The sequence below is a fragment of the Canis aureus genome, chromosome 22, assembly GCF_053574225.1.
Source record: "Canis aureus isolate CA01 chromosome 22, VMU_Caureus_v.1.0, whole genome shotgun sequence".
NCBI classification, from domain to species: Eukaryota; Metazoa; Chordata; class Mammalia; order Carnivora; family Canidae; genus Canis; species Canis aureus.
Genome location: NC_135632.1, coordinates 16,624,822 through 16,649,011, shown reverse-complemented (window position 1 = coordinate 16,649,011; position 24,190 = coordinate 16,624,822). Strand labels below are relative to the sequence as shown.

General features: G+C 40.0%; 1 long non-coding RNA gene across 1 annotated transcript in view; it reads left to right on the top strand.

Moving 5' to 3' along the window:
- Positions 1–677: 677 nt before the first annotated feature.
- Positions 678–24,190, top strand: part of LOC144293809 (uncharacterized) — a 52,846-nt gene continuing 29,333 nt past the window's right edge. Inside the window, exon 1 of the long non-coding RNA XR_013361128.1 lies at positions 678–1,195. This is a non-coding gene — a long non-coding RNA (uncharacterized LOC144293809). The remainder of the gene's footprint in view (positions 1,196–24,190) is intronic.

The following is a 24,190-nucleotide window of genomic DNA, read 5'->3' as shown; positions in this document are numbered from 1 at the left end:
TTTCCTTCCTTAACCAGTTTTTTACTGCATTGATAGACTTTTAGTTTTAGTTACTGTTTTGGCCTCTGGTGATTGGGAAGCTTTATTTAGATGTTTGTATTTTAGTGGGTACATATATTTTGAAGAGTATTTTGAATTCCTCTATCAATATATTAAAAGTTCCAGTTTCCCAAGAGGAGACCTTTTAGCATCATTTTTATTCAATTCCACTCCAGCCGCATACCCTACGTAGAATGAAGTTGTTAGATTACTTCTCTATTCCCTCTGTCCCTCTCCCACCAACTCCTGGGTTTTGTTGGAATCCTTTGGAATTCTGATTCCCCTTTTAGTTTTTATGTTTATAACTTTTAATTCCTTATATTATAGCTTGCAGTCCCTTTACATTTGTCTATTCTGATTTAGCCATAATTGTCCCTTGCTCAGTCCTCCTAATTGCTGTCCTCCTGCTTTTGTCCTGTCTCTTGCTTGTTGATGCTCCCGGCCATGGACTCACTGTTTCTCGACTTCTCCACTCTGGTCATCATTCTGAGGGCTTCATCGCCCATGCTGGTGATCCAGCCAGCACTCTGAATCCATGCCCTCTTTTCCTCCATGTCCCTTCAGTCTCTCACTCAGATGCCCCTGCCCAGACTGTGTCGTCATCAATAAGTGAACTCCATCAACCATTATGATGTCATCCTCCCTCGCTCTAGTTCTCCTGCTTAGCTGCTCTTTCTTCTCCATGACCTTCTCATGTCCTCCTCTCCCTACTCATCCAGCTTGGATCCCATGATCCAACTGAATAGCTTCTTTGTAAATCCTTTTAACTCACTTGCTCTCCCCCACTCCCTCCTTATAGGAAGTCAAATAGTGACCCCTCCTCAAAGCTATGCTGGCTTGGAGTCTATAGATGTGAATTTATTTGGGAAAACTGATCTCTGCAGATGTAATTAAGTTGAGGAACTCGAGATGAGATTGTCCTGGATGAGAACAGGGCCCTACGTGCAATGACAAGTGCTTAGAAGAGGAAAGGAGAAACAGACACAGAAATCCAGAGAGAAGATGGACACAGAGATTGCAGTGATCTGTCTATAAGCTAAGGATTGCCAACAGCCATCAGGAACTAGGAGAGACGCATAGAGCGAATTCTCCAGAGCCTCCAAGAAGGATTCAACTCTGCTATCTTGTTGATTTCAGACTTCTGGCCCCTGGAAATGTGAGAGAATAAATCTGTTGTTTTAAGCCACCAATTTGTTATGGTAGCCCTAGGAAACTAATACATCCCTGCTTAAGTATCTGACTGGAAAAGCCCTGAACTACTCCCTGCTTATTCTCCACTTATACCGCAGCAGCCAAACATTACCTGGAAACCCCCCACCCCAAGCTTCTGTGAGCCTGCACTAGCCAGGCTTTTCTCCTACCTCAATGGCACGCCTTCTGAGACAGTAATGCTGGCTCCTCCTCACCTAGCAATGCCAAGAATCCTGGGGCTCTGCTTTGTCTTCTCTACCAACACTCTCCCCTAAGAGATCTCAGTCACAGGCTCCAGAAACATGGATATGTTTATGTTTCTCATGGTTCTTTCCTCAACCTTAATTTATTGTTTGAAACTCTGGATTCATATACCTAACATCTCCCTTGGGTGCCTAATAGACCTTGCAGATTTAACAGGGGTGAACAAATCTTAATTGTCCACATTTCAGTAATTACCTCAAATGTATGAGTCCTCCTTTCTTCCATCTTCTCACATATCCTGTAACCAACTCTTACCTCCAGAACTTCTCCAAATTGCAATCACTGCATAGCCTCTCATTCTCTAAAGCTCCACTCTGAGCCACAATGATCTTTCCTAAGACTGATTCGGAGCCCTGCCCCTAGATTCTAGAATATAAATTTGATAGTGTCACTTCCTCCTGAACCCCTCCCCCTCTCATTCCCACTACACCCTCAGCCCTTCCTATTACACTGGGAGAGAAATTCGAACTCTGTACAATGGTCCCACAAGACCCTATCCACTTGTAGTAGTCAGGGTGTGCTAATTGCTTTAACAGGTTTGTTTTGCTTTGCTTTGTTTTTTACCCAGTATTCAACAATGGCTCAGACAGTGTGGTGGTTTTGTTTCTTGCTCACATACCAGCTTGGTGATCAGGTTGGTGAAGTTCATCTATATCAATCATTCAAAGATACAAGTGGTCATCATCTTCAATATGCAGCTCTCTTTCAAAGTCACTGTTGGGGCCATTTCCAGTCTAACTAGCTGGAAAACGAGGAGGGAGGAGGGCATTTGGATGGTTTTTAGGGGGCATAATTGAATATCACTTCTGCCCACATTGCTCTGGCTGGAGCTCTCATACCCCATTTCTAGGTAGGCTGGGAAGGTGGTCTAACCACATGCCCAGGAATAAGAGGAAGAACCTGATTTCAGTGAGTTGGTGACCATCTCTGCCATGTTGCCTCCTTCTGCCCAAGCTCCCCACACTCAGCCACACTGGTTTTCTTTCTGCATGAAGGGACACACCATGTTTCTTTCCTTCTCGGAGACCGTGTACCTTCTGCTCAGAGTACTCTTCTCTGAGATGGCAAGGTCCCCTTCTCCTTACGGTCCATCCTCATATCAAACATCATCCCCAACTCTATCAAAACAGCACCTGTGTACTTGTCCCTCTCTTTCTCACTACCCCATGAAATCTTCACAGCACCAAGTCCCTGAATAGGAGCTTCTGGAGGGTCTCTGTCTATCTCCACTCCACCCTGGAACAAAATAGAACTTAATAAATATTTTTTTGACTGACTTCTACTCTTTGAATATTTCATCCTACCTTGAGATTCTTTATTCTTTTCTAATTAGAGTTCTCTCTTAAGTAATTTATTTAGAAATATGCTTGGGTAGCATACCTTGTAAGTCTTCTTGAGCTGAAAAGAAATCCTCTTTTCCCATATGAATATTTTATTGGGTAGTATAAGATTATTGGATCACATGCTTTCCTTGAAAAGCTAAATGTATATTGTGCCACTATCTTCTGGTGTCCTAAGTTGCAGATGAGAAATCTGTTGCTGCTCTGATTCTCCTACCTCTGAAACTCATCTTCTCACTGTGTTTGGAAGCCAAGGCAAGTCTCTTTATCCTGAGTTCAGAGATTTTATCAGGTGTGTATTTGATTTTTCATTATTTCTGCCTGATGTTATATAAGCTTTTCAATGCAAAAATGTATCTCTTTTCCAACTCAGAGTTTTTTCCCCTCCGTTTACACTCTTGCTCGTCCTGGGTCTGTTTAGTACCACCTCCTGCAACTCTGCATTTTGCATCTTAGGTCTCCTGGGTCTAGTCTTCACATTTTTTTCTTTTCACTTTTTTTTCCTTTGTATTTTTTGCTCTTCCATAGTAAAATAGTTCTTTGACTTGATATTTTAGATTGTAAATTCCATTTTCAATTGAATTCTATTTTTTAGTTCTGTAACTGCATTTTTCAATTGAGATTTTTAAAAAATGTACACAAACTTTTTAAAATTCTCTAATTGCATAGCTTTAGGCAGTTTTATGAATTTTATTTAACTTTTCTTCTGTTTCTTTCAGTAAAGCTTCCTCAGTAGGAAGAGGTCTGGCTCTTTGCTTGGTCTCTGTTGATACTCCATGTCTTGACTTGAAATCATCCATTCCATGCCCTGCCAGTGGGTCTGGCTTTCCTAGCACATGCTCACATCAGGCCAAGAGTCTCAGACAGCAGACAGTTGGAGGACTGGAGGGCAAAAGCAGGAGAAAATGAGGGGCTTTGTTTTTTCTCTCAGTGCTGACAGCAGTGAGTAGGTGGCTGCACAGTTCTCTCTGTGCCTTGGAGGAGATCACAGCTCAGTGTCTTGGGCCTGTTCATGCTGTTGGGTGGTCAGATGTCTTCACCTCAGATGTTGCCAGAAAAGACTCCTCCTGTCTTGTCACTGGGGCCCACATCCTCCAGGTGACAGAAGCACATCCTACTGCCCACAGCTGTCCAATCCTCTTGGAACCTGATACCTTAGACATGTGTCATAGCTCTTTAGGATTCAGCCTCAGGGCTATTCCCATCTTCATTGTCAGTTTTGCTTTCTTATTGAGTTACTGCTATAGGGATTTGGTGATAGAGGGCAAATATGGGATAGAAATGGGGTTAGGGTGCCATTTCCTCAGATTTCCCTCTTGGCTCTTGTCCAGTATGTATGTACCTTAAATCATCCTTCTAACTCCTTGGTTGATGAACTCAGGTCCGGGCCAAGACCTGTTCCCCAGGGAGGTGGGTGGGATAAAGAGGTTAGGGCCAGAAATGGAAGGGGGAAAGATGGGCAACATCTATTCCCTTCCCCTTAGGGGCACTGTGGTCAGGTGGGTGTGAGACCTCCTGTTCAATGGGCATTATCCCAGCAGCAACCAGAGAGGCAAATTGGGGCAGGTATAGACTGATAGCTTTGGCCTCTAGTACCGGACTCAAACCAGAGGGATTATAGGAGGGCTCCCAGATAATTCTCACTCTCTCGTCTACTCCCTGGTGGGGGAGTAGTTAATCGGGAAGCAGCATTTTTCTGAAGTGAATTTTCCTGGAGTGGTTGCTCTATTCTGCTTGGAGGACTTTAGCAGGTACATGTGGGAAGTAAATTGGCCAGAGATTGAGGGTGCAAATCTTGGTCATCTCTCTTTTTAAGAAATGTAACAAACATAGCTTTCTGATTGCTGAATATGACTAAGAAATGTAATATATTTGGAAAGCAGGTTAGAGTTCATCTGGACAGAATAAATTGATTTAGTGTTTATGTATCTTTAAGACTTAGACATTTTATAAGTTTCTATACAGTTTAGCAGAGAATAAGAAGGGTAATGCTTCTTTCCAAACCACACTGATAAAAATCAAAAGTCAAGGAACCACATTTGTAATAGAAGCTGAAGCAAACACAGATGATCCCCAAGACCTACCAACTTGGGTCCTGCTAGTATTCCTATTCTAACTAAATCAGTTGTTTAGCCATCTGTCCCCTGTGTGCCTGAATGTGTGCTACATGCTGACAAAACGAGATGTGTAAGACAAGATTCCTGTTCTCTAGAATTTTCCACACTGGAAACAGGATATAGATTGGGAAAAAGCAAGAAAATACAAAGCAAACAAAGTAAGTGGGATAATAAAGGGGAGTGTGGGATCTTAGAGGAGAGGAGAGGAAACCCAGCTCAGCCTGTGGCAGAGGTCAGGAAGGTTTCCATGGACATACTTGGAGTCTCTTGGGGAAGCCAACTGTCTACCTTTAGACTAAAGAAACCTGTGATATTATTCATAGGTAAGAAAATAATCCAGCTCAAGAGAATCTGAACCACATCCCCACAATTTTACTCTCAGACCCAGACAGAGGCATCAGGTAGGTCTGATTAGTGTTTAAATCCTAGAAGCCCGTGGCTGGGGCTGTACACCTCCACAGGTAACCAGAAGTAGTGAGCCAGAGGACAAAGGATAGAGCATAAAAAGCTGAGTGCACCCAGCAGCTTAGATGGCAGGAGCAGGCCAAGAAATGTCTGGCAGGCAAAGACCTGATTTCAGAGCCAAGGACTTGAAGGGGAGCAGGTTGGCATGGAGGCAGGAGTGTCTGCAATGGCAACTGTCATGAAGCTGATAAGACATGCTTGTAATGTGTGCAGCAAGTTTGCAGGAAAATGACCGGAACTGCAAACAAATAAAGGCTTGAGGCGAATGGTAGTTCCATCTAAGACTCCAAAGGATGGAGTGAGACTCATTTACCAAACACTTTCCAAGTATCAATTTTTAAAAATTCCTTAAACCTATAAAAACTTCCTGGAAAACCCTGTATATTCTTGAGTTTTCCATAACAATTTCCAAATTTGAGAAAATATTCTCGCTTTTTGGATTTTTTTTTTTTTTTGCTAGTGTACTAACAACAGGTGAGAATCACTAAGCCTAGGTCTTTTCTTCCTCCTCCTCTTCCTAATAACTTTATTGAAATACAATTTGCATACAAGAAGCTGCATATATTTAAGGCGTAAAATTTGATGGGTCTTGCCATGTGTACACACTCATGAAAACAGCACCACAATCAACCTTACAAATTTTATCACACTATTTTATAATCCTTTCCTCCTACCCACTCATTTCCAGGCAACCACTCTCTCTTTACATGTTAGTTTACATTTACTAGAGTTTTATATAAGTGCAGTCATATGGTATGAACTCTTTTTTGGTCCAGCTTCTTTCATTCAGCAAAACTATTTTGAGATACTTCCATGTCGCATGTATCAATAGTAATTCTATTTTATTTTATTATTTTTAAAGATTTTATTTCTTTATTTGAGACAGAGAGCGAGCACAAGTGGGGAAGGGAGGGGAAGCGAATGCTCTGCTGAGCAAGGAGCCGGATGTAGGGCTCCATTCCAGGACCCTGAGATCAGGACCTGAGCTGAAGGCAGACACTTAACTGAGCTACTCAGAATGCCCCAGTAGAAATTCTATTTCACTGTGGACTAGTATTCCATTATATGGATATACCATAATTTGTTATCTATTCACATGTGAATGGACACTTGGCTTCTTTCTAGTTTGGGGCTATTACAAGTAAAGCTGCGTGAATATTCATGTACAAGTTTTTGCATGAATACATGCTTCTCTCTTGGGTAAGTACCTAGGACTACAGCTGGGTCACATGATAAGTGTAAATTTGACTTTTTAAGAAACTTGTCAAATTATTTTCTAAGTGGTTTTTCTATTTGGCTATTAGCGGTGTGTGAAAATTCTAGTTCCTTGACAACTCTTGCCACAGTGAATATTTTTAATTTTAGCCCTTTTAATGGGTGTAGTAGTATTTCATTGTGTTTTTAATGTGCCTGTCTTCAATTAAAACAGGATATCAAGTTCCTTTTCATGTGTTTTATAGCCATTTATATATCTTCTTTGGTAAAGTGCCTGCTAAAATCTTTTGTCCATTGTTAAAATTGTTTTTTTATTTGTTTTATTGAATTTTGAGAATTCTTTATATATTATAAATACACTTTAAAAAAATCAAATACACGGTTTGCAAATATTTTCTCCCAATCTTTGGCTTGACTTTTCATTTTCTTATTTGTGTCAGCAGGAAGTTTTAATTTTGATGAACCCTAGTTAACTTTTTTCTTGAATGGTCTGTGGTTTTGATGCCATATCCAAGAAATATTTGCCTAGCCCAGGCACAAGTAGTGTTAAGGAGTTTTGGTGTGCAAACCTATCCAAAATTAGAACTTGGGCAGCCCGGGTGGCTCAGCGGTTTAGCGCTGCCTTCAGCCAAGGGCCTGATCCTGGAGACCCGGGATGGAGTCCCACGTCAGGCTCCCTGTATGGAGCCTGCTTCTCCCTCTGCCTGTGTCTCTGCCTCTCTCTCTCTCTCCCTGTGTCTCTCATGAGTAAATAAATAAAATCTTTAAAAGAAAAAACAAAATTAGAACTCAAATACATTATTCAGGAAAAGTCCCAAGTCTCTGAATTACTCTTATTTTCTTTGAAACAGCTCTATTCTCTTGAGACTTACTTCATAGCTGTATCAGCCTTTGGAGCTGCCACCCAAAATTATTGCCTCCTAGAGGCTCTGTTCTATTCCAGGTTATCAAGGGAAAATGTTCTCTTATGAAGACTAGAATGGATGCCTTCATGGGCACTGATCCTTGCCTTGCTCTGCTACCCACTCATTCTCATGCCCATGGCCGCAATCAGTAGGGAAATGTATCTTACAGAATGGGGGTGTGTTAAGGTCTGATGTACTGTGCCTAGGATTACCTGGCATGTGCTTTCTTCAGATTCCAGGGGAGGAGGAGGAAAAGTATGCTTCCAGCCCTGCGTAGGCCCCTGTGCAAAACTGGCCATGTCCATAGAAAAGGAAACAGGAACCACTGAGTACCTATTCTGTGAGTTAGCTCATGGCGTCCTTGCTATGACCTGTGAAGAGAAACATTACTGACCCTACTTCATAACGAGGACACAGTCTCAGAGATGTGATATGTCCAACTTACCCTGAAAGTAAGGGGCAGATTTGGGCTGGAACTTGTGTCACTCTAACCAGAAAGCTCCTCCTGGGCACATAAAGCTGCTTCAGGAATGGTAATCGATGCATTCAAGTGGAGGGATATTTAATAAAAACCACCCTCAGGGCAGCCCTCTATTTCCTGTGGCTGTGAATGTTGTCTCTAATTGGAGTCATAGGGCCCATGTAACCCATCACTCATTGCTGTCATCCTTTAGAGTAGCCCAGCACACTGGGAAGAGCCTGGGCTTTGGAGTCAGAGAACTAAGTTTAAACTCCAGTCTCACTATTGATTGGCTGTGTGATCTTGAGTTTCCCTTTCTTCCTTCCTTCCTTCCTTCCTTCCTTCCTTCCTTCCTTCCTTCCTTCCTTCCTTTCTTCCTTCCTTTCTTCCTTCCTTTCTTCCTTCCTTTCTTCCTTCCTTTCTTCCTTCCTTTCTTCCTTCCTTTCTTCCTTTCTTCCTTCCTTTCTTCCTTTCTTCCTTCCTTCCTTCCTTCCTTCCTTCCTTCCTTCCTTCCTTCCTTCCTTCCTTCCTTTCTTCCTTCCTTTCTTCCTTCCTTTCTTCCTTCCTTTCTTCCTTCCTTTCTTCCTTCCTTTCTTCCTTTCTTCCTTCCTTCCTTCCTTCCTTCCTTCCTTCCTTCCTTCCTTCCTTCCTTCCTTCCTTCCTTTCTTCCTTCCTTTCTTCCTTCCTTTCTTCCTTCCTTTCTTCCTTCCTTTCTTCCTTTCTTTCTTCCTTCCTTCCTTCCTTCCTCTCTCCTTCCTTCCTTCCTTCCTTCCTCCCTCCCTCTCTCTCTCTCTCTCTCTCTCTCTCTCTCTTTCTTTCTTTCTTTCTTTCTTTCTTTCTTTCTTTCTTTCTTTCTTTCTTTCTTTCTTTTTCTTCCTTCCTTCCTTCCTTCCTTCCTCTCTCTCTCTCTCTCTCTCTCTCTCTTCCTTCCTTCCTTCCTTCCTTCCTTCCTTCCTTCCTTCCTTTCTATTTAAATTCAATCTACCAACAAATTGGCACTAGTGCTCATCCCATCTAGTACCCTCCTCAGTGCCCGTCACCCAGCTACCCCATCCCCCCCATCCAACTCCCCTTCCGCAACCCTTTGTTTGTTTCCCAGAGTTAGGAGTCTCTCATGGTTTGTCTCCCGCTCTTAATTTTTCCCACTCAGTTCCCCTCCTTTCCCTTATGGTCCCTTTCACTATTTCTTATATCCCATGTATGAGTGAAACCATATGATGATTGAGTGAGCTTCTTTATGTCTCTGAGCCTCAGTCTTCTTGTCAGTTAGAAATAAGGAAATTCAATATATAAAGTCCTGCTGCTTGGAGCAATGGCTGATGTAAAGCTGCCTTCCATTGGAAGAGAGGTGCATGGATGCAGAAGTGGGGAGGTCCAAGCCAAGGTGACATCTACTGCCTGACTGTTTGGAAATATCCAGAACATCACTACTGGAGAGGAACTGTGAGGAACCAGTATGTGTTCTGGTTTTGGATAAAAGTTGAGTTCGGAGACAGAGGGTGAAAAAGTAAACCTTATTACTCAAGGTGAACCTGTAAATAAAAATTTCAAAACCCAAGAGAAAATCTAATGCTAAAAAAGATTGACAGTTGTGAGCTGAATCCACAACAGATGAAATAAAAATGACAGTGTGAAAGTTACTTTTAAAAAAGTGTCTTTAAGGGGATCCCTGGGTGGCTCAGCAGTTTAGCACCTGCCTTCAGCCCAGGGCGTGATCCTGGAGTCCCGGGATCTAGTCTCGCATCTGGCTCCCTGCATGGAGCCTGCTTCTCCCTCTGCCTGTGTCTCTGCCTCTCTCTCTCTCTCTCTCTCTCTCTCTCTCATGAATAAATAAATAAAATCCTTAAAAAAATGTATTTAAGATCCTCAAAGAGATAAAGAAATGGCATCTAGTAATAAAATATAAATTGATGAAATTAAATAGGCAAAGTGAAACAGGAGCAGTGGATATGAAAAAAATCATTTGAAATCCTGTTAATATAAACAAATGGAACATGAAAATAAAAACATTAATGGACTCCAGATTGAAAGCTGAAAAAACTGGAAGGTAATAGGCTTGGATTCATTTGAAACATGGCATGAAAGGAATAAAATAAAAAAGTCAGTTGAGACATGGGGAGACTTTGAAGTGTTAGATTTTTCACACAAAAAAAGAGAATAAAGGAAATGGTGGCACAATTAAGTATGCATCTTAAAAAATAGAAGAAGAAAGCATAGGTATAGATCTTCCTGACCTTGGATTAGGCAATAATTTCTTATATGGCACCAAAGCACAAGCAACAAAAGAAAAAATAAATTGAAAATAATCAAACTTAAAAAACGTGCTGCAAAGAAACACCAAGAGGGTGAAAAGACAACAGACAGATGGGGAAAATTTTTTGCTAATTATATACAGATAAGGGACTGTATCTAGAACATATAAAGAATTTCTATAACTCAATAATAAGATAAATAATACAATTTAAAATGAGCAAAGGATCTGAATAGACATGTATCCAAATAAGGTATACAAATGGCCAAAAGCACATAAAAAAGAAGCTCAACAACATTAGCCACCGGGGAGATGCAAATCAAAACCACAATGAGATACCACTTCATACCCACTCGACCGGCTAGGATGAAAAAGGCAGACAGCAAATGTGACAATGTGGAGAAATTGATGCTCTTACATATTGTTAGTAGGGAAGCAAAATGGTACAGCCACTTTGGAAAACAGTCTAACAGTTCCTCAACAGGTTAAATATATAAATTCTGTTCCTAAGAATACCCAAGAGAAAAGTGTATGTTCCCACAATAACTTGTAAAAGTATTACCCATAATGGCCCCAAATTGGAAACAATCCAAATGTTTATCAACTGATCACTGGATAAATAAAATGTGGTATACCCATACAATGGAATATTATTTAGCAATAAAAAGAATGAAGCACTGATACATACTATAGCATCAGTGAAATATGGAAGTATGCTTAGTGAAAGATGAAGCTAGTCACAAAAGACTAAAATATGATTCCATTTATAAGAAATGTCAAAGTTAGGCAAATCTGTGAAGATAGACAGTAGATTAGGGTTGCCTTGGGCAGGGAGGGAGGCATCCAAAGAACCCTAAAGAGTGACTGCTACCGGATATGGGGTTTGTTTCTGTGGTGATGAAATCTTCTAAAATTGATTGGGATGATGGTTTCACAACTCTGTGAATATATTATAAATTATTGAATTATACACTTTGTGTGAATTACATGAATTATATATCAATAAATATTTTTTATTAAAAGAATTTAAAGATAGGGTGCCTGGGTGTCTCAGTTGGTTAAGCATCTGCTTTTAGCTCAGGTCATGATCTCAGAGTCCTAGGATCAGAGTTGGGCTCTCTGCTCAGCAGGGAGTCTGCTTCTCCCTCTGCTATTCCCCATACTAGTGCTCCCTCTCTTTCTCTCAAATTAATAAATAAAATCTTTAAAAAAAGAACTTAAAAGGTAAATGTAAACAGAGTAAAAAAAAAAAAAAACAGTCCATAGCTTCCAAATTATTTAAAGGGTAAAAGGAAAGAATAAGAACTTTATTAATTTAACAGAAGGCAAGAAAGTTCTTCAAAAAAGGAAATTAAAAGAAGCAAAGAAACAAGCCAAAAAAAATTACCCAGTAATAAATAAGTCTAAATATATCAGCATTCAGAAGTTTGAAATTACCAAAAGCAGAGATAACAGATTGATTACAAATAATAAAATCAAGCTCTTTGTTGTTCATTAAAGATATTGTTAATATAAAGTCAGAATATTTGCAGATAAAGAGATCAGGCAAGATATACCTACAAGTACAAATCAAAAGAAAGTAATCTATGTGGCATTTTCAGTATAAGAGAAAACTCAGTAATGGAGGTAATATTATTAGGAATAAAAAGTCCTACATATTGGTCACATATTCCAGTAATAAAATATATCATGAGGGATCCCTGGGTGGCGCAGCGGTTTGGCGCCTGCCTTTGGCCCAGGGCGCGTTCCTGGATACCTGGGATCGAATCCCACATCAGGCTCCTGGTGCATGGAGCCTGCTTCTCCCTCTGCCTGTGTCTCTGCCTCTCTCTCTCTCTCTCTGTGACTATCATAAATAAATAAAACTTAAAAAAAAAAGTTTCTTTAAAAAAAAAATAAAATATATCATGAACATATAAGCCATGATATATTCATACAATGGAATACACCATACCAATGAAAATGTATAAATGAGATCTTAAATGTATCAACATTGATAAATCTAAAAAGTACATTGTTGAGTGAAAAAAGATATATCTCAAAATATAAAGAATGACACTTTTATGTCCATTCTAGAACATAGAACAATGTATATTGTATGTAAATAAATATGTGGTCCATGATTTTATAATTTTATGACTTATTTGAATAAATGCTTGAATCCAATCACTGCTCCTTTAATACAGGAATTTTAGGGATTGAAGAAAGTGGTCCCCTCAACCAATGAGTTGTTGAGAAGTTGTACAAATTTTGATTTGTACAATTCTCACCGTAACTTAATTAAATCTGTGCTCAGGTTCAAATTCCAGAATGCCTACAACATCCCTGGTCTGTTGTTCTGTGCTGGGCATAGGGAAGATAAATAAGATCCAGTCCTTGCCCTGAGGGGCCTCCTAACTGTCGAGACTGAAGGAAAAGTAAACAATATGATACGACAGAGAGAAGGATGGGAGAAGGCCAAGGAAGCACATCTATTTTTCTCTGTGGGCTCAGAGAAGGCTTTCTGGAGGAGATGCCTCCTGCACAGTCTTAAAAGATGAGTGTAGCTCTCCAGGTGAAGGTGGTGGGTGAGGCTGGCATTGAAAAACATGCCCTAGAACAGTATAGGGTATATGTACCTACATGGTTTGATGGTCCTGGTTTGGGTACAAAGTGCAAGGTGCAGGTAGCAGGGATTGGGGGTCTAGCCAAAGAGATGGGTAGGGGCGGATCACGGAAGACCGCGTAGGCATGCCAAAGAACTTGACCTTCAACCTAGAGGTAAAGGAGACCACTGCAGGGCTTTTAAACAGGACAGGGACACTTCCAGACTTGTGGTTTGGGTACCTCACTCAGGTATTAGACCAGAGACAGGAGATGACTTTAAGAGCTGGGGAAGATCTGAAACAGAACCTGGGATTGGAGAAGTTGGTAAACTTGAGAGGACTTAGTGAGATTGGTATGAGAAAAGGAGGAATCTGGGAATACAATCAGCTTGGGGTTTAAGTGATTGCTAGGAGGTCATCAGTAGTGTTTAGAGGTGGGTGGATGTGTAAGACAATCATGAGTTCATTTTCTGATGCATTACAGTCCTGAAGATTCTGAGGAACTCAGGCAACCCCCCCTCATTTTCATGACTGCTGGTCCTGCAGTTTATGCAGGTCAGTGACAAAAAGCAGGAGGGGGGGTGATTTGTAAATTATTTCAGCTTGTGGCTTTTTGATATTTCCTTGTAATAATTATCTTCAATTCGTATTATCTATGACAAGGAACACTGACACAAGGATTGCAGTGCGACGTTAAGCATCACTGAATTGTATTGAAGTCAGAGGATTGCTAACATGTATTCCTGACATTTTAGCAGTATCAAATCTGATTTTGTCACATTTACAAGGTACTGTGAGCCGGGATCCAGAGGCGGTGTGTTATCATCGCCTAACATAGTGTTCCTTAATTATCAGCACTCTCACGCTTCCTGCATAGCAGATTGGAATTGCTAGAAATAGCACAAACTTGAAAATTAGAGTTTTTCTCTTAAATAATCAGGATGCTATATTTATAGTTTTCATGGGATGGGTGTCTTAACAAAGGTAAACTAATTTCACACTTAAAGGTGAAGTTTTTTTTCTCTCTTATAGTGTGATTCCCCCTTTCCCTAGGGTCTATTTTTTCAGTTTCTCAAAATTTCCATAGCATGAATAATTCTCTCCATTGTCCCCTCGCCAATGGGGTGTTTCTGCACTTGGCTTGCCCTTGTGATAACTCACTATGGGTAAGAAGCCCATGATAGAATGGAAGATTTTGCTTTTCGTTGCAGTTATTCACTAGCCCATGACATTAGCAAGACTTGATCACATGAACTGCAACATTTTTTAAACTTCATCAGAAGTGGAAATGCCTTGTCTAGGTCACTGAACTCTAAATTATATATAAACTATTGCCCATCGCTGGCAGTTGATTGGGAGAGGAAAACAAGGAAGAAAATTAAACGGGATAATGGATGGATGGAATTCTGAGTGGTCCCTGATCCAGAAGTGAAGTATATGGGACCAATATTTGGAGGTTCTCTCCTCATCTGGGTCCTCGTCCTTCCTCTGTACCCATGTTATCCTGCATCAAAGGCACATGATATCCTTGGGGGAGCCCCATGCAGGCCCATTTCTTTAACGTGGATCCATGCTCTACAATCCCTTCTCCACCACGTCAAAGCTGCTACCTTACTTTTTAATTGATACCACTCATCTTAAGAAGAAAGCAACCTTGGGTACTTGGTGGCTCAGTTGGTTAAGCATCTGATTCTTAATTTCAGCTCAGGTTATGACCACAGGCTTGTGAGATTGAGCCCTGCATGGAGCCCCACATCCAGATCTGCACTGGGCATCAGCCTATTTAAGATTCTCTCTCTCTCTCTCTCCCCCTCTGTTTCCTGCCCCCCACTCATGTTCTCTCCCTCTGTCTCTCTCTCTCTCTCTCTTGAAGAGGAGGAAGGGAAGGAGGAAGAGAAGGGGGAGGAGAGCAACCTTTTGGAACTAATCTATTACAAATGCCTGGCATCTAGTCCCTAGTGATTCTCAAATTATGAGAATTTTTTAGGTGTGTGAAGAGGTGAAGTGAGGAATTTCAAAACCTGGGTAAAGTAAGGTATTCTGGGGGCTTGGAGGCCTTCTTAATGCTACAGAAGCTTTCAGCTAAGTTGTCTGTGCACAAGGCCAGCCTGGGGAGAATGCATAGCCTGCACCGTCAGCATCACTCATGTTGCACTTACTTGTTATACTTTTGCTGTAAGCTTCACCATGAATGATAGGCTCTTTCTGGCAAAGACATTGTAAACTTGAGGGAAGGGATTATAGTTAATACATCTTTGTTTTGAAACGTTGTAGCTGTACACAGTGTCTGACTGTTGTGGGTGTTCAATAAATAGATGTTGATAATAGAAAGAGAGAGAGCAAGAGAGGAAGCCAGAGAATGACAGAAGCAGAACATGGAAGTCATTAAAATGAGAAGGTAAAGGAATGTTAAAATAGAACATTGCTGAGAAGGAGGCACAAGAGACTAAATGGAAACATGAGAAAAAGTAAAATATAAAACACAAGAGAAAATTAGAATTCTAAGTTCTTAGGCTGTGCCTGGAAGAGACCTTGGTGTGGTGAGTGGGGATGGAGGCATGGTACTGAAATCTTCTCTATTCCAAAGCAGGTTTCTGTACCTGAATCTTGGGAGGCTTTGTTTAGAACTTAGTTCATTAAGAACTCAGCAAGGTCACATGCTCAGACAGGTTATCTCTGAAGCTGGTGGACATTATAGGGATTGGTCATTGGCTGGTGATGTGATTGGTTGGTCACATGGGGAGTCACAACTCTGAAGGGATGCTGTGGTGAATGTTGACTGTTCTTGCCACCTAGCCTTCTGTCCTAGCTTCATGAACTGGGGTACAGTGCACTTCTGGAGGATCAGCCAACTCTTTAGGCAGGCTTGTGTGTCCCATGGCCACTGTGAGTGATTTGGGGATTGGCATATGACTCAGTTCCAGACAATAAAACCGGGTGCTTCTGGGGCTGTTGAGAAAGAAGCCCCACTCCAACCCGTCATAAACATAAAAAGAGATGTCTAGCAATTTCCACCATGGGGGAGCAAATAGATTGGTAAATCCTCAAAACACAATTAAGAATTGGAAAACACAATTAAGGAATGGAAAAAATAGTCAAAACAACAATTTCAGAGGTCTGGAAATTGAGCAGGGGCAAACAACATATTGAGAAGTGCTTATTCTGCAAAGTCCCTGAGCTTCAGGTGAGAACAGTGGGAGTTTATAGGACTGTTGCCTGGGACTGTTCTTATTCCTCATTTCCCTCATTTTAAACTTGGTTGCCCAAGTGGTTCAACCAGGGTAGGGTGCAGCATGAATGTCTGAGCGTAACTGTGGCTGGGAGGAAATATTTGTAAATCATATATATGGTAAAGGTTTTGTATTCGAAATACATAAAGAAGCTTTACAACTCAATAATAAGTTATCAACAATTTAAAAGCAAGTAGAAGATCTGAGTAGATATTTCACCAAAGGAAGTATATGAATGGCTCAAAGGCACATGAAAAGGTGCTTGATATCATTAATTATTTGGGAAATGCAATTTCAAACCACTGAGTGGGATGTCATTATACCCACTAGGATGGCTCTAATCAAAATGACAAAGTCAGGTGCTGACAATGATATGGAGAAACAGAAAGCCTGTACATTGCTGGTGAAAAATAGATTGGTACAACCACTCTGGAAAAGTTTGGCACTTAAAAAAAAAAGTTAAATATAAACACCATATGGCTTTGCAATTCCATTCCTAGGTATCTACCCAAGAGAAATAAAAAATTCATGTCCACACAAAGACTTAAACACAAATTTTCATAGTAGTGTGATTTATAATAGCCCAAAGTAAAATCAATCTAAATATACATCAACTGGGAAATGGATAAACAAAATGCGTATATCCATACAATGGAATAGTATTTAGCGATAAAAAGGATCAAACAACTGTTAGATGCTGCTACATGGATGAACAGTGAGAACAGTCCACGTGAAAGAAGCCAGACACAAAAGACTGTATGTTACATGACTCCATTTATATAAAGTATCCCAAAAAGGAAAACCTAAAGCCCAAAGCAGATCAGTAGTTGCCTGGAGCTGGGGTAGTAGCAGGAATTGATTACAAACAAGCATGAGAAAGCTTTTTGGAGTGAGGAAAAAGTTTTAGAATTGGATTATGGTGATGATTGCACAACAATATAAATTCACTAAAAATCATCCAACTGTAAAGTTCCAATGGATGAATTTTATAGATGTACATTATACCTCAATAAATCTGTAAAAAAAAAAAAAAAAAAAAAAAAAGATGTCTAGTTTCACCAGTGGGCAGCAACATACAAATGAAAGGTTCTAAGAAATAACATTTGTCACCTATCAGATGGCAAAAGTATCAAAGAATTACATTAGATACCACTGGTAAACATGCAGGGAAAAATAACAATTGTTTTAGTTTTAAAAAAGAAAAAGGGAAATAATGATTATAATTAAAAACATCTATATTCTCTGGCTCTGTAATCCCACATCTAGAACTAAGTACCATAGGAATAAAGAAAGATATAGCATTTAAGTCTATATATATATATATATTTTTAAAAGATTTCATTTATTTATTCATGAGAAACAGAGAAAGAGGCAGAGATACAGGCAGAGGGAGAAGCAGGCTCTCCGCAGGAGCCCGATGTGGGACTCGATTCCAGACCCTGGGATCATGCCCTGAGTCAAAGGCAGACGCTCAACCACTGAGCCACCCAGGCATCCCTTACGTCTATATTTTAAAGGGGTTTGTTGCAGCATGACATTTAGTAGAAAAAGTAAAAAAAAAAAAAAAAAATGTAGAGACAAAATGAGTGCCTATCAATGTGGACTGAACAACGATGGTGCATTCATTCTGTGGCTTCAGAGTTCAGTTACAGTAGATTGGAGGAAAAAGTGAGTTGATATGGAGGGTTGGGTAAGTGCCTGGAGGGTTGGGAGGCCTGGAGGAGAGAGTCTCAGGACACCAGCATAGAACTGGCCCATCATGGTTGTTTTTCTCTCTCTGCACAAACAATGCCACAGTGGCGGATTGCATTATTCTCAGTTTATTTGTCCCCTTTCTTTGCAAAAGATTATACTTTACCCCGTTAACTTTAAGCTTAACCACATGACTTGCTGTGACCAATGAAATGTCAGTGGGAGGATGTGTGCCAGTTCCAAATGAAAGCTTTAACTGCCTTTGCATGGTTCCACCATCTCTCTGTTTAATCTGTTGCAATGGCATGTCCCTAGATGGGTTTTTCTCAGCCAGCCTGGATCTAGAATAAAGAAGACACATGGGTAGAGTCAAATCGAACATATAGTCGGTGTACAACATTAGGGGAAATCACCCTTTGTCGTTAACTAGTAAGAATTTATTTTTTTAAGCAGCATAACCTAGTAAAAGCTGACTAATAAAGCCAGACATTCAGGAGGCACCAGCTCCAATTGCTAGATTCAAAATATACTGCAGCAGTTGTCTAAAACAGCAAAATCCCTGCCCTGCTTCTTGCAATCTGTGAAGCTAGGCACCAGTCACTGGGATTTCTAGGACAGCTCTCATGTCTCAGCCTCTGTGACTGTGCTAACAGAAGAAGCCAAAGCAAAATTCTTCCAGACTTTTGACTTCCAAATCTCTCCAGGTGCCTGTTTGGTAGAAACTCAGTCAAATGAGGAATTACATATCTAGGAGGGGCAGGAGATGTAGTCTTTAGCATGCAGTAAGCCACACTAAGAGGATTAGAATACAGTTGAGTGCACTCACCTGTAATTTCTGATGCTCATAGCATGAACTATTATTTAGGGTTTAAAAGAGTGAGTTAACCCTGATCACTTAGGTTGTGGTCTCCAAATGGTATTTTGTACTAAGCGGAGGCTATCAAGCACTAAAGGGGTTTGTCAAGAGAATACAGGAGTCAATCAGAGTTGCTTCCATTGGCTAAAGTTGGGGAAACTTGAGTAATTTTAAAAATTGCAAATATAAAAATGCATCACATATATGTAAATGGGTTCTAAGGATACTAAAACAATGTTAATGAAATGATAGATTTAGGCAATTGACTCCCCATATCACAGATTTTCTCTAAAGCTTTTGGGATACTTTATGAAGGATGGGTAGGCTGACAATACATGAACCCACCAATCCATTTCATTATCGCTCATAGCAAAATAACCATGTGTAATGCAACAGGAAGCTGAACGAATTGAATCTAAATGTTATCAAGCCTCTAGATCTAACCTCCATTTTACAGGAAATATTCAGGATAGAAGAACATGTTAATTGCTACCTTAAGAGGTGTGGTCATCTTAAATTTTTTTAAAAGATTTTTAATTTATTTGTTAATAAATTTATTAGAAACACAGAGAATGAGAGAGAGAGAGAGAGAGACAGGCAGAGGGATAAGCAGGCTCCTTGCAGGGAGCCCAACATGGGACTTGATCCTCGGTCTCCAGGATCATGCTCTGGGCTGAAGGCAGTGCTAAACCGCTAAGCCACCCGGCTGCCCTATGGTCATCTTAATTCAGAATGTGGCCAATTCTACTGAGCAAATGACCAGCTTTTTCTTTAAAAGGATCGAGAAGAGGAAACTAGTGTGAATTAAGTGGTTTAAGAGAAGTATCAATAAAATGTAACTTAACTTTCTTTAGAACCCAATTATATAAAACCATGAATAAAAATAGACTTTTTTTTTAGACACTAAGGAAAATTTGAACACAGACTATTCAATGATATTAAACAATTATTCATTTTGTAAGGTCTAATAGATATTGTGGTTATTTAAAAAATCCTCATCTGTTGAAAATATATGGTAAATGAAGTATTTATAGATAAAATACAATGATATCTGAAATTTGCTATAAAATATTGCACCAGAAAGTAAGAAGAGGGAAAGAAGAAAGGGAGGAGAAGGAGAGGGAGGAAGGAAGGAAGGAAGGAAGAAAAAAGAAAAAAAAGAAAGAGGGAGGGAAAAGGAAGGAAGGAAAGAAAGAAAAAAGAAAAGAGGAAAGGGAGGTATATTCATTTTTTAATTGGGTATATTCATTTTTCACTGTTGTTAAAAATTAACACAAATTTAGTAACCTAAAAAACCCCACCTATCTATTACCTTGCAGTTCTGTAGGTTAGCAGTCTGATCTGCTTCTCAAGGGCCTGTGTTCCCTTCTGGAGGCTCTAGGGAAGAATCCATTATCTTGTTTCCAGCTTTTAGAAGCCCTGGTTCGCAGCCCTCTTTATCTTCAAAGCCATCAAGGTTGCATTTCTCTGGTCATTCTACTACAGTTACGTCTCCTTCTGTAACTATAGTCAAGAAAGATTCTCCAATTTTAAGGATTCACATGATTAGGTTGGGTCCACCTGGATAATCCATGATAATCTCCTCATCTCAATGCACTTAACGTAATCACATCTGCAAAGTCCCTTTTGCTATGTAAAGTAACATATACTTAGAGGATAGACTGTGAAGGGCTGTGGGGAGCTATTATGATGCCTAGCACAATTAAACAAGATTGGCAAAATGTAAATATTGGTAACTGTTGAAGCCAGATGATGGATATAGTGAGAGTTCATTATACTTTTCTCACTTCTTTTGTATATGTGTGAAAAATTCCACAATAAAAACCTCCAGAGAATAAGGTATATAACAGCTGACTACAGAGAATTTATGTGATGAATTATAAAGTGGGAAAAGCAAACTTCAGAGTATAACATAATCCTAGTTTTATGAAATAATGACTACAATTTTCTTTCTTTCTTTCTTTCTTTCTTTCTTTCTTTCTTTCTTTCTTTCTTTCCCTCATTTACCTATCTATGATTAAATGAGTCTGGAAAAAGCTAATACAGATGTTTAGACAAATTATTAATATATTGGTTATATAAGATGTGAGTATTAGAGTGGGAGAGAGGTAAACAAAACTCAAAAAGTTCAATAAAACCAGTCATTGGATTTAAAAAGCAAATATGTAAGTCCACTTATGAAAATGTTATGTGTGAAAATATATAGATACATGTATATATCTATATGTCTCAATCTAGAGATACATGAATGGGTGGTCACCTAAATCTAGTTATCTCAGGGTTGTGAATGAGTGTCCTTAATATTCCTACTGTCAGGGGATAACCCTCCATCTGGTTCCTTTCCTCTCTCCCACCTCAACAGAGGTGGCCCTGACATTCTGAACAGTATCAACAATGAAGATGACCCCATATGGTTTAGAAGGAGGAAAGTGTGACACTCCCAAACATTGGACTTTGTTAGAAAATATACACAACAAAAGATAAGTATTAAAGTTTTTTAAGCAATCACTAAACTAATAGAAACAGATATTATAACCATGAAAGGACAAAAAAGAGAGGAGTAAAAAAAAGTGAAATGTAATCAAATCGGGGGGGATAAAACCCCCAAGTTCAGAAAAGAGAAAAAAATGATAGGAAAAATATGTTAAAACAATAAAAAAAAATGTATCACTCATCCAGATGTAAATTTTTTCAACTAACTAATTAGATACAATGACTGGGGCTCCTGGGTGGCTCAGTTGGTTAAGTGGCTGCCTTCAGCTCTGTTAGAATCTCAGGGTCCTGGGATTGAGCCCCACATCTGGCTCCCTGCTCAGGGGGGAGTCTGCTTCTCCCTCTGCCTCTCCCCTGCTCATTCTCTTTCTTTCTCTCTCTCGAGCTTGTTCGCTCAAATAAATAAATAAATAAATAAATAATAAAATCTTTAGAAAAATATGATGACCATCATGTTGACTAAAGTTTTAAAATCCATTTGTTTGCTGCTTGTAAGAGTCACAGACAAAATTAATATAGAAAAGATAAAGGATGGAAAGGATTTATCAGGCAGATGCTAGCCCAAAGAGAGCTGCTCTTTGAGACAAAATAGATTTTAACGTGAAAAGCATTAAGACGCTGCATGATTAATGGTGTCATTCATCAAGATATAATTATGACCTTATACTCCTAATAACATGGCCTAAAAATAGGTAGGATTACAAGGAGAAATGGACAATCCCTCGTCTTAAGAGGAGATGTTAATACGGAGCTGTTACGCACTGATGGATAGAGCAGATGAGAACTAGTCAGGGGCTTTTGGGCTCATGAGTCCTGTGCAGAGATGCTATAGACTGAAGATTTGTGTCCCCCAAAATCTAATCCCATCACACTGGGTGTGAGGGGTGTGAGGATATTTGAAAGTGGGGCCTTTGAGAAATGATTAGGTCATGAGGGTGAAGCCCTCCTCATGGGATTAGTGCCTTTATAAGAGACTCCAGAGAGCTCCCTCACCCTTCCCACCAAGTGAGGACACACCATCTGCTGGACTTCTCAGTCTTGGGAACTGTGAGAAATGAATGTGTGGTGTTTGAGCTGCTTCATCCATGGTATTTTTTGTTAGAGCAGCCTGAGTGGACTATAAGATGTACAGAAGTGGGAGGGGGGAGGAAAGAGAGGTTTGGTGGTCATGATGCCCATTTCCCGTCGCCCCCGGGGACACTTCAGTGAAGATCATATGAGCCTCTCATTTTATCTTTGCCCTGTGCTTATTCTAGATGCATTTCTGGAAGAATCTGTCACTTTACAGTCTAGGAAGGTCAGCCAAGTCTTTAAGGCCAAATCAAAGCCAATTCAGATATTGAAATACAAATTGAAAAACATTATTTGCCAACCAGATACATTCTTTCAAGTATATATAAGTTTTGGATCAGGGACAGATGAAGAAATGCTTCACTCTGAAAACGAAGGAGTGAAAAAAACAGTATTAACATGAATGATGTTTACAATGTGCTGTTAACATTTCTTGTGAGTGAAACTCAAACGCTAGAGTGATTACTCACTCTACAAACAGCTTTCTTGCTTTGCAAATGGTTTGCCACAGGGCACCTTTGAGTAATGAGCTCCTTAGTGCATTCAGCACAAGGCTCCTGTTCCCAAGGTGCAGCCAGCAGCAGCTCTGGGGCCTGGAATCCTCCAGAGGAAGGCACTCTTAATTGTGTGCATTTTGATTTTTGCAGAAAGAAAACTGAGTTAGTTTCCTGCAGCTGGGAATAGAACCACAGCCTTGGGGTAGGCGTCTTAGGCTGCATATTCTAGGTGGGGCTAGGGAGCCAGGGGCCATCCCTGAATTAGTTGGTTACAGGGTGATAAGCCCATGTGGTAATGAAACTGGAGAAGATTATGGTTAGGATGCCAGCATTGCTAAGAAGTACCAGGCCAAGGGCAAAACACTCCTAAAAAAGATATGAGTTAGACTGTCACCAGAATGGAAAAGCAGGCACATTTTAATAAAGTTTAAATTAAATGGATAATATAGGTCCACTGTGGGAAAATATGAAGATATGGACAAGCAAAGGAAATAAAATATCTCTTAATTCTCCACCCAGAGACAGATAATTGCAATTAACATTTTTGTATTTTCATTTAAACTTTTTTTTAATGAATATATGTCTATATAAATATGTGTGGTTTCTTAAGAAAAGTAGACTCCCACAAATGTGATACCCAACTGCAGAGTAAATATTTCTTGCCTTATATGTATCATGTCATATATATATATAGGTGCACTCGTACACCCATCTTTGAACAGTTCTCTGTTTATTTAGGATAAGTCCCCAGAAGTATTACGTTCAGGTGAAAGGGACTGTACATTTGCCAAATCACTGTGTGAGGAGATTCACCAGTTGGTTCTCCATCCAACATCATTTCACCAACATTTATCTTTTCAGTTAACTGTGTTTGAGTTTGCATTAATTCTGGAGCTGGGGTCATTTCTGAGCTTGTTTGTTTTCGTGTGCTCTCTTGCACTGCTGCCATCAACGTGAGGACATATCTAGGTGTATGACAGACACATGGAGGAGAGTCAAGTCACCCCAGTTGTGTAGCAGGGGCCAACCTGGATTAGTAAACAGCCAGGTGGCCCCCAGAAATATGAGGTAACCCAGACAAGATAAACACATACTTGGTCCCAGACATGTGAACAATGAACACTTATTGCTATGAATACTAAGGTTTTGGGATTGTTTGTTATGCGGCATAGTAAAAACTGTTACTGAGGGTGATTACTGCAAGTGAACTGGGATGTGTGTATGGGAGGGGTGCAGTATCCAGAAGAAGGATGGCTGAGCACAGGTAGCAAAAACAATAAATGCCCATTAGGCTGATACTTGAAGGACTTGTATCTCATCTTCAGCTATCAACATTTTTTAAAAAAATTTTATTTATTTATTCATGAGAGACACAGAAAGAGAGAGGCAGAGACATAGGCAGAGGGAGAATCAGGCTCCCTGCAAGGAGCCCAATGTAGGACTTGATTCCAGATGCCGGGATCACACCCTGAGCCCAAGGCAGGCGCTCAACCACTGAGCCACCCAGGTGTCCCAGCTA